Raw genomic sequence first — 11,839 nt, 5'->3', positions numbered from 1 at the left:
ATTTTAAAACACTCGCTCTTCTACACTTAGAAAGCCCACTCAAGGGAGCCAGAAGTAAGAAATGAGCTCAGGAATGGCATCAGACCTAAGTTGCAAACCTGCAGTCTTAAATATTTTTACCCACATTACCCCACTTGTCTGCATTCCCATCTGCCTTGATTTTATTTGGTTTTAAGCTTTGCCGCTGCAACCCCCTACTTCAGAGACTGCCATTCATTGTTGAGAGATGGATGAGTGATACCAATACCACTGACTCAAAAACCACAAAGCCATGTAGATTGCACAAACAGATATTAAAGAAGAAGTGCATGGTCTCCTTCCTCAAGATTTTATTATAAAACCAACAGAACATATGTGAGTCACTAATGATTTGGAAGTAATAAGAAGTTAGAAATAAAAGGCCATTTCTCTCAAAATTCACAAATTATTAGACAACATGTATTAATACAATTTTATTAGCCAATTATAATCAGTTTTTAATCCATCCCATAGTGAAGGAATAAAGAAAATATCACCTAATAAAAGAGGTTAGTTCCTAATTAGGATCAGACTACAGAACTTGCTGGATATAATTTTCCACTGTAAAATTGTTGTCACATTGACCTTGGCTGGCAGTAAGGGCATGGGTTTGAAAACACAGCTTTCCTCTGCCAACATGTCTCCATAAAACATCAATACCTTCCACAGCCGATTAGTCAGTCTGTTCCTCTGTTTTCCAGCTCCCCACTGTCACTAGCTTTAAAGAGTCTACTTTAGGAGACATTAACACTTGTAACACCCATGGATATCAGAAAGGACGCAGAACTTGGATTCGGACATGCCCATAAGTGGGACCATATCAATGCTTACTGTCTGTGTGGCTCTGTCATATGCTTCTCATACAGCAAAATAACATCTTTTTGGAGGTTTAAAGCAACTACTCACGCAGGCTATTTCTTTCAGTTCGAGTCCTGTCCACAACTGGAAGGCTGACACTTCTCCCCTCTCTGCACTCAGATTCCCGGAGAAGCTAGGTAAATCTCCTGAAAACAGGCAGCAAACACATAGCAAGGGCATGTTCAAAATATTGACCCAGAGTACACTGACCTGAAAGAGCAGCCACTTTGGACTTAACATGTGGAAACTGACTCTTTCGTAAATGCAACATTAAGCTTATTAATTGTTCATGTTTCCATGGTTTCTGTCCTTTGAGGCCCAAATGAATGAATTTACAATTGCACATGGGGCCACAATGACATTCTCGCACATGGATCCTCACCTTGACCTCATTCCTATCTGGTCTCACTGCATGTACAGAGAGAATTAACAGCTTTCTTTGCCTTTCTACCCTTAATACAATAGCATTTAAAGAAATTGTGTGAATACTACTTACTTCCAAGAAACTACCTACGGATACTGACCCTCCATCTTCATGCCTCCACTTCACCTCCAATATCCTGAGATCCCAAGTGTATCTGTTTCTATCTGCGGCTGTGTCTGTGCATGTGTCTGTATATATAACTGTCTATCTGTCTATGCCTGTGTCTGTGTGTGTCTGTGACTGTGTCTGTCTGTATCTGTATGTGTGTCTGTCTTTCTCTGTCAGTGTGTGTCTGTGTAATGTATGAGTGTGTCTGTGTCGGTGTATGTCTATGTGTGTGTTTCTGTATCTGTCTGTGACTGTGTCTTGTGTGTCTCTGTATGTGTGTGTCTGTGTGTGTCTATGTCTATGACTGCGTCTGTCTGTATCTGTGTGTGTGTCTGTGACTGTGTCTGTCTGTATCTGTGTATGTGTCTTTCTGTGTGTGTCTGTATGTGTCTGTGTATGTGGTGTGTCTGTGTCTATGACTGTGTCTGTCTCTTTCTGTGTCTGTGACTGTGTCTGTGTGTGCTTGTGTGTGTCTGTGTCTATAACTGTGTCTGTATGTGCGTGTGTGTGTCTGTGTATGTTTCTGTGTCTTTCCGTGTCTGTTTGTGCCTTTGTCCCTGTGTGGTGCTGAATTGGTGATTTCATAATGTGGCAAGAACAAGAGATTTGTACAGCCTTTTCATCCACACTGATCGTCTCACCACATGAATGGGAAGCCTGTGGAAAAGTTCTAAAATGTGTACCAAGAAATCCAGCTTCCTATTTCAGCACTTTGGAAAACTTAAGGACTTAGAAATTTTTCCAGTGATTTTAGAAATGCCAACGTGACTTTTAGAGACAAAACAACATTAATGCGATTGAGGTGGAGAATGGGAAGAATTATTTAGAGCTCAAATCAGTAATAATATTACTGTGATTAATTTTTGTATGAGAAAACATCTTTAAAATATCTCATTCCCAGATGAGACAAGTACTAGCTTCAAGAAAATAATTTCAACACACTTGAGACATCAGCAATATGATAAACAAACACCTTAACAAAGATGCCAATTAACATGCTACCATAGAAGGAGGAAATCTCCTGGGCTTCTTCCCTAGACAAAGAACTACAAGCAACTAAGGAATGCTGAGAGAGGGAGAATCAGTCTTCCGCAGAGATTAGCCACCTAACTGGTTATTCAATTCCAACTTATCAGCCGTGAAATCATATACATACAAGGAACACAAATGGACTCAACAGGTGTACTTATATATCTGTTTATACATGTAGGTAACAGAACAAGTAAGGAGAAAGAGGCTATGAATTTGAGAGGACATGAGGACAGGAAAACAGGGAAGAGTTCTAGGAAGGAAAGGGAAGGGAGAAAATGATGTAATTATATTTAAAGTTTTTTAAAGTAATTTTTTTCAGAATAGAATTTTTTAAAATATTTATTATATATATGTATATATATATACACACATACACACACACACACACACACACACATATATATATATATATAATATTCTGTCTGTGTGTATGTCTGCAGGCCAGAAGAGGGCACCAGACCTCATTACAGATGGTTGTGAGCTACCATGTGGTTGCTGGGAATTGAACTCAGGACCTTTGGAAGAGCAGGCGATGTTCTTAACCTCTGAGCCATCTCTCCAGCCCTCAGAATATAATTAAAAGAATGTCAAGCTAGCTGTGGTGGTGCCCACCTGCAATCCTGGCACTTAGAAAGCAAAGGCAAAGAAATCACAATTTTGAGCCCAGACTAACCTATGTAGCATGACTCTGTGTCAAAAATAAGTAAGAAATTGTTGATATAAATGAAAGAATTCCAGGAGAAAGTAATTAAATTCTCTAAAGTTGGAATTGGAAAAAGGGTTCAGTGGTTAAGGCTGTGTGCTACTCTACTGCTCTTCTAGAGGACAAGAGTTTGGTTCCAAGAACCCACGTCAAGTAGCTCACAACCACCTGTAACTCAGTCCCCAAATATCCAACACCCTTTCCTGGCCCTTGTGGGCAATTGCACACAAATAATGTGCACACACTGACACATACACACAGTAAAAATAAAAATAGATTTTTTTAAATCCTTAAAATTTAGAGATCAAAGATTGCAAAAGATTATGGAAGATATGAAGGAAATATGCACGCAGGAAACTCTCTTTCCTTCGTCAATAATTATAGCCATAGCAGGGATGTGAGGTATTTCCATAAAAACAAAAACCTAAAAGCAGCTTTAGTATGTCTTTCCTCTTGTGTCTTTAAAAGGAAATGTAGATATTTCAAAAGGATTCCTTTAACTAAAAACGACTTTTGTTAATTGGACTGATTATTGCACAATCTCACTTTACAAATAAAATAGTGTTTGAATAGATAGCTACTGTTTTCTTCAGAGCAATTGCTCCCACTGGCTGCTCCTCTTTCCACAGTGCAGCTATTCTCTAGTGGTTTCTGAACCACCCTTCTTTTTTTTTTTTTTTTTTTTTTATTTTTTTATTGATAAAAGGAGGATAAAGAAAAGAGAAAAAAAAAACAAATTTCCACCTCCTCCCACCAGCCTCCCATTTTCCTCCCCCTCCTCCCACTCTTCTCCCCCTCCTCCCACTCTTCTCCCCCTCCTCCCACCCCTCTCCCCTTCCCCCCACTCCTCTCCCCCTCCCTTTCCAGTCCAGAGAGCTGTCAGGGTTCCCTGCCCTGTGGTACGTCCTAGGTCCTCCCCCCTCCATCCATATCTAGGAAGGTGAACATCCAGACTGGCTAGGCTCCCACCAAGCCAGCACATGGCATGGGATCAAAACCGCGTGCCATTGTCCTTGGCGTCTCATCAGCCCTCATTGTTCGCCATTGAACCACCCTTCTTAAGACTCCCCTGAACCTCGAGTATATTTCTCTCCGACCGTGGCAAATGGTTATTCTTCAGGGAAAATCTGATTTTTTTTAGAATGTCTAAAACCTGACTTGGTAAAACCATTTCCAAAAGAGAAGTTTGAAAACATGGTTTCCTCAATGGCAGCCTCCCTGGAATAAGAACTGCGTTCCAAGATGGAGGGTGTTTGTTCAGTGGTAGAGAAGTCATTTTCTTCTCTTTGAGCCTGCAACTCCTCTTTTTGCACTCTTCACATCATTTTAATTAATCACTCGTAACTGATGATACTCTTGCTCCTTCACCTGGAATCGGCAATTTGTTGGGATGTTTTTTTTTCTTAGTGCAGAAAGTTGGTTCTTCTCTTAGTGTTTATGGAGCCAATTAGCTGGTCGGGGGCACTGCGGGATCGTCTGGTAGACTTACTCTTTGCTTTACGCCGTTTTTCTGGCATTTGCAAGCTGTTAAGGTTAGCACTAAGCGGTAGCTTTCCTGTGTTTCCGAGGCCAACAGCTTGTGGAGGGTAGCTGGGTCCCTTTCTTGTCGAATTTAGAGCTCATTAGGAGCCTTTCGTCTGCTTCCCAAGAGCACGACTACCAAGGTGATCAAGCTCTGAGCTCTGCCGTGCCAGCAAAAGGCTGAGAAGCGAACTCTTGAGTTTTTCCTCTATTCAGTGTTTATACAGACTTTTGCCTCCATTGCTGTGGTCACATCTCAAAGCTTTGGCTCCTTGTGGTCCCAGTCAGAGCGGTTTATTACCCAGAAAAGACGGCATATGGGCACCCCCTGCTCCACCAAGGCCTCAGCAGGCTGAGATGGGATCCTGGCTCAGTGTTTGTGAACACACTGACGTTGCCCAGACTACAGGGGATGCATGAAGGACAGTGGTCAGCTGTCATAAACCCTCCTGAAATTGGCATCAGGCTAAAGCAGGGTGTGTGTTCCTTCGGGCTATAACACAGGAGGGTACCAGAGGAGGAGCCTCATGCATCTCCCAAAACTGTTAGAGACACAGGAACCCGCACCCCCTGAGCCTTTGGGTGGCAGCAACTAGGGGAAGGAGTTCCTGCTCCTCTTCTGACCCACCAACCCAGTATTCGAGGGCTGAGAACCAAAAAGTTTTAGTCTCTGGACAAGAAGAATGGAGAGCTCGACACTGTCCTACTGCTAATGTGAGTGTTTATTTTTTGTTTGTTTGTTTTTGTTTTTCTAGACAGGGTTTCTCGGTAGCCACACCTGGAACTTCCTCGTAGACCAGGCTGGTGTTGAACTCACACAGATTCACCTGCCTCTGCCTCAGAGTGCTGGGATTAAAGGCCACCACCACCTCCCAGCAATGAGTGTTTCCCTTTGTCCCAGAGAGTTACCTGGAGATTTTTATTTGACTCACAATTTACATATCACAATAGTTACTGTGATATGTAAATTGAGCTCAGATGTTTGTTCTTTTATTTGCACACTCACAGCTTCTGCCTCTAGATTACAGGAAAGGTGTCATATTTATTTCCTTTTGGTGATTATTTGAAAGTATGAAGCATCTAGATTAACTTACTAGAATGCAAAATGAAGACTAGTTATTATAACTAGTCTCACACAAATCTCTTGCTCAGGATGTTGAAGAATAGGAAGGTAGATTCTGAGCTGAATCCCTACACTCTTGGTAACAGAGGTATATGGCCTATTCTTCTGACATTGAAACCACAGAATCTTCTTTGAAAAATGAATTTTGCCTATAGGATCATACATGTGTTTGGTGTCTGTATAAGAGAGACAAAGTGCCTAAAGAAAGATGAAATGAAAAGTTACTTGCGTTGCTTGTTTCTTAATGTCTCATTTCTTAATCCATTCTTGAGAAGGGGGGAAGGAACATATGTATACATGTATGTTGTAACACAGATAACTCTAGTGGTTTGTCACATAATTACCAATATGGAGAAAGTTTAACTGAGATAAATTTGCTTGTAAATATCTCTGCTCTCACTCCTCCCGGACATGAAGACTCCTCTGTTTTGGGCTTGTATAAATGTGTTCAGAAGGGAATAAAATACAGACTCACTGAGCATTGCCTTGCCACCCTTCTTCCTTTGTTTCCTCAGCTCCCCTCTCAGCTCACTGTTTGTTTTTGAGATTTTCTTTTTGTGGGGAAGGAGAAGTGTGTAGGTCATGTAGTGACAGCAGAGATGAGAATCTCTAACTTCTGAGAGACACGGGTCAAGTTTCTCTGTATTCTGGCAAAGAAATGCAAGGCCACTGGCCAAACCACAGAGTAAAGTCTTCTAAAACCCCTCAGACAGCAATGCTTTCTCATTAAGCCTGTTCATTTATATTTGGACACGCACCTGTTGACTTCCATTGGGGCTTGTCAAGGGCAGCTAGGCAGCGGGAACCTGGAGCAGAATTAGCCCATTCTCAGGGCTTGGTGCTCCCCTTTGAAGATGGTGCCATTGTATTTAATTGAGCCTAGTCAAGGCTCATCAGATCATAACATGAAAAACAAAAAGGAAAGAATTTACTTGGGGCAGGGTCTCAACTCTCCTCTCGAGATTATCACAGCATTGTCAGGCCTTCCCTTTTAATCCAGGAACCGATTGGAGTAGACCTCACAATGTGTTTCCTAGTCCTGAAAATCAGAGGTGAGAGCCAGGGGAGCGGGAAGGGAGAGCGATCTTGTCTGAGTGTAGAAAGTGTAAATGTGTGCATTGCCCGTGGCTCCAGCTATTGCTGCACATTCCCCAGAGCAAGCTCTGCTTCTGCCATAGGGTGGGATGAGGGTACAGAAAGCCATTGGATCATGAAGCAAGCTGCAGTTCAGAAGGACTCCTTCAAACATATGTGTTATGCGTGAAGTGACTGCTGCTGGGTGCTGTCTTTGATAAAATCCTCATGGCTAAGCACTGCCCAAATTTCCAGCTTCTCCAGCCAACCTGGACCAAGCTGTTCCACCTAAGTCCCCAGGCTTCATTATGAACTCCTCTGTTTCTCAGGAATGGATCTAGAGTCAGGTGCTTAAAATGGAAGATTTAAAATGTGGACAACCTATATAGTTTATAAATGAGAAGAAAGATATCTAAGAAAGCAATTATAAGCAATAGAGTGTCTGCTGTACTTCAGACCTTATGGAAACATAAATTCATCAAGGACTCTCACCAAGAAAAAAGCATGTATCATTGTCAGGTGTGATGACACTGACATACACCTTTAACACTAGCACTGTGAGTTCCATCCAGGTTGTCCTGGTCTACCTCGAGTGTTTCAGTTCAGCCACTGCTATATAATAAAAGCCCTGACTCAAAAATAATGTGTATCATCCAGTAGAAAAAAGAATATCATCCATTAGAAGAGATGAGGGAGAAAAACTCTCAAAAGTTGTAAGACATTATTTTTTTCAGAATAAAATATTTCAATGTATCTCTTTTGCAAAGAATTATTCAGCTAGTTCAGCAGCATGAACAGTGAATAGAGTTCTTTGATTTGGTTTGTTGTCTGTTTGAGACAGAGTTACTCTGTGTATCCCTGGTTGTCCTAGAACTCGGTAGATGAGGATGACCTCAAATTCGCAGAGATCTGCCTGCCTCTGCCTTCTGAGTGCTGGGATTAAATGTGTGTGCCATCACTGCCCAACAACGGAGTCCTTTATTTAGAAACAAATGTCTTGCACATCTCTACAGGGATAGAGACATTGTGCTGATTTTTAATAGGCGTGGCAACATCAAGGTGAAAAACCAGGCTCTTTTCTCCTGTGTACACTGTGACATCCTCACAAGAGGGAGCTCACCTTCCTTTTTAACCCACATCAGGACTTGGTTATGCCAGTTGGGAACCCATTGCCATTTACTTTTTTTTGTTTGGTATCTTTACTTGGAAATAGGAACTTCTACATCTTGGCTACCTTTTTGTTTTAATTTTTCATTAAAAAAAAACTCCTTTATCATTTTACATACCAATCCCAGTTCCTACTCCCCCCCCCTCCTGCTCCCTCCACCTTTCACTCCCCCATCCACTCCTCAGAGAGAGTATGGCTTCGCATGAGAATTCACCAAAGTCAAGCACATTGCTCTGAGGCAGGACCAAGACCCTTCCCACTATATCTAAGTGGAGCAAGGTATTCCTCCAAAGAGAATGAGCTCCAAACAGCCAGTACAAGCAGTAGGGATAAATCCTGGTCTCTCTGCTAGTGGCCCCACAGTCTGCCCCAGCCATATAACTGTCACCCACATTCAAAGGGCATAGTTTGGTCCTATGCTAGTTCCCTTGCTGTCAGGCCTGAGTCAGTGGGCTCCCATTAACTCAGGTAAGCTGTTTCAGAGGGTATCCCCATCATGGTCTTGACCCCTTTGCTCATATTCTCACTCCTTCCTCTCTTCAGCTAGACTTTGGGAGCTCAGCCCAGTGCTCCGCTGTGGATCTCTGCATCTGCTTCCATCAGTTGCTGGCTAAAGGTTCTATGATGACATTTAAGATGGTAATCAATCTGTCTACAGGGCAAGGCCACTTCAAGCACCCTCTCCACATCTGCTTAGGGTCTTAGCTGGGGTCATCGCTGTGCATTTCTGGGTATTTCTCTAGTGCCAGGTCTTGTTAGCCCCATAACGGCTTCCTCAATCAAGATATCTTATTCCTTGCTTTCCCTCTTTGTCCTTCCCCTGTCTTAGCCATCCAATTGCCTCAAGTTCTTCTTCCCTCTCCCTTTCTCCTCTCCTCCTGCCTGTCCACCTTCTCTTCTCTCCCTTTCCCCATACTCCCAATTTTCTCAGGAGAGCTTGTCTATTTCCCCTTTCCAGGGGCTCTATGTATGTTTCTCTTAGGGTTCTTCTTGTTACCTAATTTCTCTGATGTTGTGGACTATAGGCTCCTTATCCTTTACTTTACATCTAACATCCACTATAAAACAATGACATCTTGAAATTTACATGCAAATGGATGGAACTAGAAAACACCATCCTGGATGAGGTAACCCAGATTCAGAAAGACAAGCATGGTATGTGCTCACTCATAGTGGATATTGGCCATTTACTTTCACTGCACCTTATTTGGGTTAGTACCACAAACTTGATTGCCCTGCTCAGTTTTTGGAGAATGGAGAGAGAGTGCACACAGGACAGAGCCTGGGGACAACAGAACCAAGACCTTGCTCAGATGGTTTTCTCTGCTCAAGGTCAGTATTGTCAGTCTTAAACTGTTGTATTTGTGAAGTACTATGGGAATAAGGAGAGCAATTACTTTATCCTGATGCAAACACACACACACACACACACACACACAGAGAGAGAGAGAGAGAGAGAGAGAGACAGAGACAGAGACAGAGACAGAGACAGAGAGAAAGAGAGGAGGAAGAGAGACTTCAGTTCCAATTCAACACAACATCAACTACAACTAGACCTGAGGCAGGCCTGAACCTGAAAGATGAATGCTTCATCTGTGCCCATCAGACTCTAGTTCCTTGGATTTATCTTTCAATTCCTAAGACATCTAAAAGGGACATTTGTCTTCCAAATCATGTGATGACCAGTTATGTCGTCTAGACAGTATTGACATGAGGAAAAGTAGGCGTGGTTCACAGGGTTAAGAATGCATTTCACCTGCCGTCCTCCCCCATTCTCTTCACTGCCTCCTGACTCATCCCTCAGCTCACTCTCCTTCAAGATAGGTTTCATTCTTTTGGTCTACGCCATTCTCTCCCATTCTCTTCACTGCCTTCTGACCCATTCCTCAGCACATTCTTCTTTAAGATAGGTTTCATTCTTTTGGTCTACTCTATGTGTTACCTCGAGATTATTTTTTTCCTGAAAGGTATATTACTCTAGATGGACTCCAGAAAAATCACATGTACATAAACACAGGTCTTAAGTAAGAATAATGTATTGAAAAAAAAAAACTGTACACAGAAGTAGAACAAGGGATGGCTCGGCTAGTAAAGACGTTTTCCGCACAAGCCTGATGACCCGAGTTCCATCCCTGGATCCCATGAAGGAACGAGAAAAACAACTTAAAAAATTGTCCTCTGACCACCACCTCTTAGGGCATGTGAGTGCACATGCTCAAACACACACATCATGTAACCTGAATGTAATAATTTTTAATTAAAAATTGAAGTAGAACAAAGGTATAGGTTTTACCAAAGGATGACAAAGCATACAGGGACTAGCAGCAGTAAGGTCTCGCCCTGGATCTGATGTGGCAAGAGAAGAGAAGGTGTCTAAATTGAAAGAATTTTGAGGGGTGGCTGACCATCATAGTGGTAGCCTAGGAGAACATGGTCACTCAATATCCTGAGTATAAGAGGACAACCCATGTCAGTAAACCGTCTAATCTTTATCTCCCCCATTATCCACTGTAAAACCTAGCCAGAAGCTAAAGGAAACCCAGATATCCTTAAGAATTTCGGCTAGGTCAGTGTCTGAACAGAGTAGAAAATGGATCTACAGCAGTATCAAGTGGGAGGAGCCTGTGCTACTACTATGAGACTCTTTAGAAACCTTCAGGAAAATGATCATTTACTGGGCATTAAAAATGCAATTTCACACACTTGCTACTTCAAGATATTCTCTTATATTGCATTCCTATAATAATGAGCATTCTTCCCATTTTACAGATGGTGGATTTAAGACCTAATCAAATTATGAGATTTGGCCAAGGCATCACACTAATAATGACAGTGAGGATTCACATTCAAGTCTGTCCTAACCTGAAGCTAAGGAAGATGTGCCTGTGGTTGGTGGGGTCCTATTAACATCTGTCACATTGAAGCCATAAGAGGGAATGGGAAACTCCAAAGAGAGAGCTGAATTTTGTATGTGCATGTTTAATCTAAGGCCCCTAAAGTAAATGACCAGTATGAATGTGCATGTGGCATGTAATGTGAATTCAGGTCTAGAGGGCCCTGAAAAAGAGGAGATGAGGATCCTCATGGGATAAGAACATCCCTGCAAGCAGCAATCTTCATTACCATGGAAATTCCTTCCTGCCTGACCTGACCACAGTCTTCCTCCACATAGCCTTTCTTACTGCTTGCACTATTCTTTCTCATAGTTCCAGAGACAAAAATCCTCTTCTCTGATTAAAGCTACATTAACTTTACTGACTCTCACTTTACTTGCTTTGCCCAGGCTAAGTTTCTAGGCTTGAATGGTAGCGTCTTTCCTTCTTCTCTTTCTTCTTCCCCTTCTTCTTTCTTAGTTTTGCTTGTTTGTTTTGCTTTTAGAAGAAATGATTTTACCAGGTTGGCCTTGAATCCATGCTTCTCCTATCTTAGCTTCTCCTCAGTAATTTCTACAACTCCACCACACAGCACATGCTACCTCATAGAACCCAAGTCTTTTGTTCCTCTCTAAATGGAGAATTAAGTGGTCAATAAACATTGGATATTGATAATAGAAAGTATTAGTTGGGTACAGAGACATAGTTCAGTGATAGAATGTGCAAGATCCTGAGTTCCATCACTAATAAAACAAAAAGAAAAACAATAAAATGAAAAAATGAACAGCTTGCCTATTGGACATCCTCAAGCACGAATATGGTCAACTTCCTTCTTTGATCCACATCAGCTTACCAGATCGGACTGTTCTGTTATGTCTAAGTCAATAGTCATGGCAGCATTCTTGTTTCCACTTCCAATGGGACTATAAGAAAAAAG

Source organism: Microtus pennsylvanicus, chromosome 1, assembly GCF_037038515.1.
Source record: "Microtus pennsylvanicus isolate mMicPen1 chromosome 1, mMicPen1.hap1, whole genome shotgun sequence".
NCBI lineage: Eukaryota > Metazoa > Chordata > Mammalia > Rodentia > Cricetidae > Microtus > Microtus pennsylvanicus.
The sequence above is the reverse complement of the archived record's forward strand: the minus strand, read 5'-3'. Positions refer to the sequence as shown.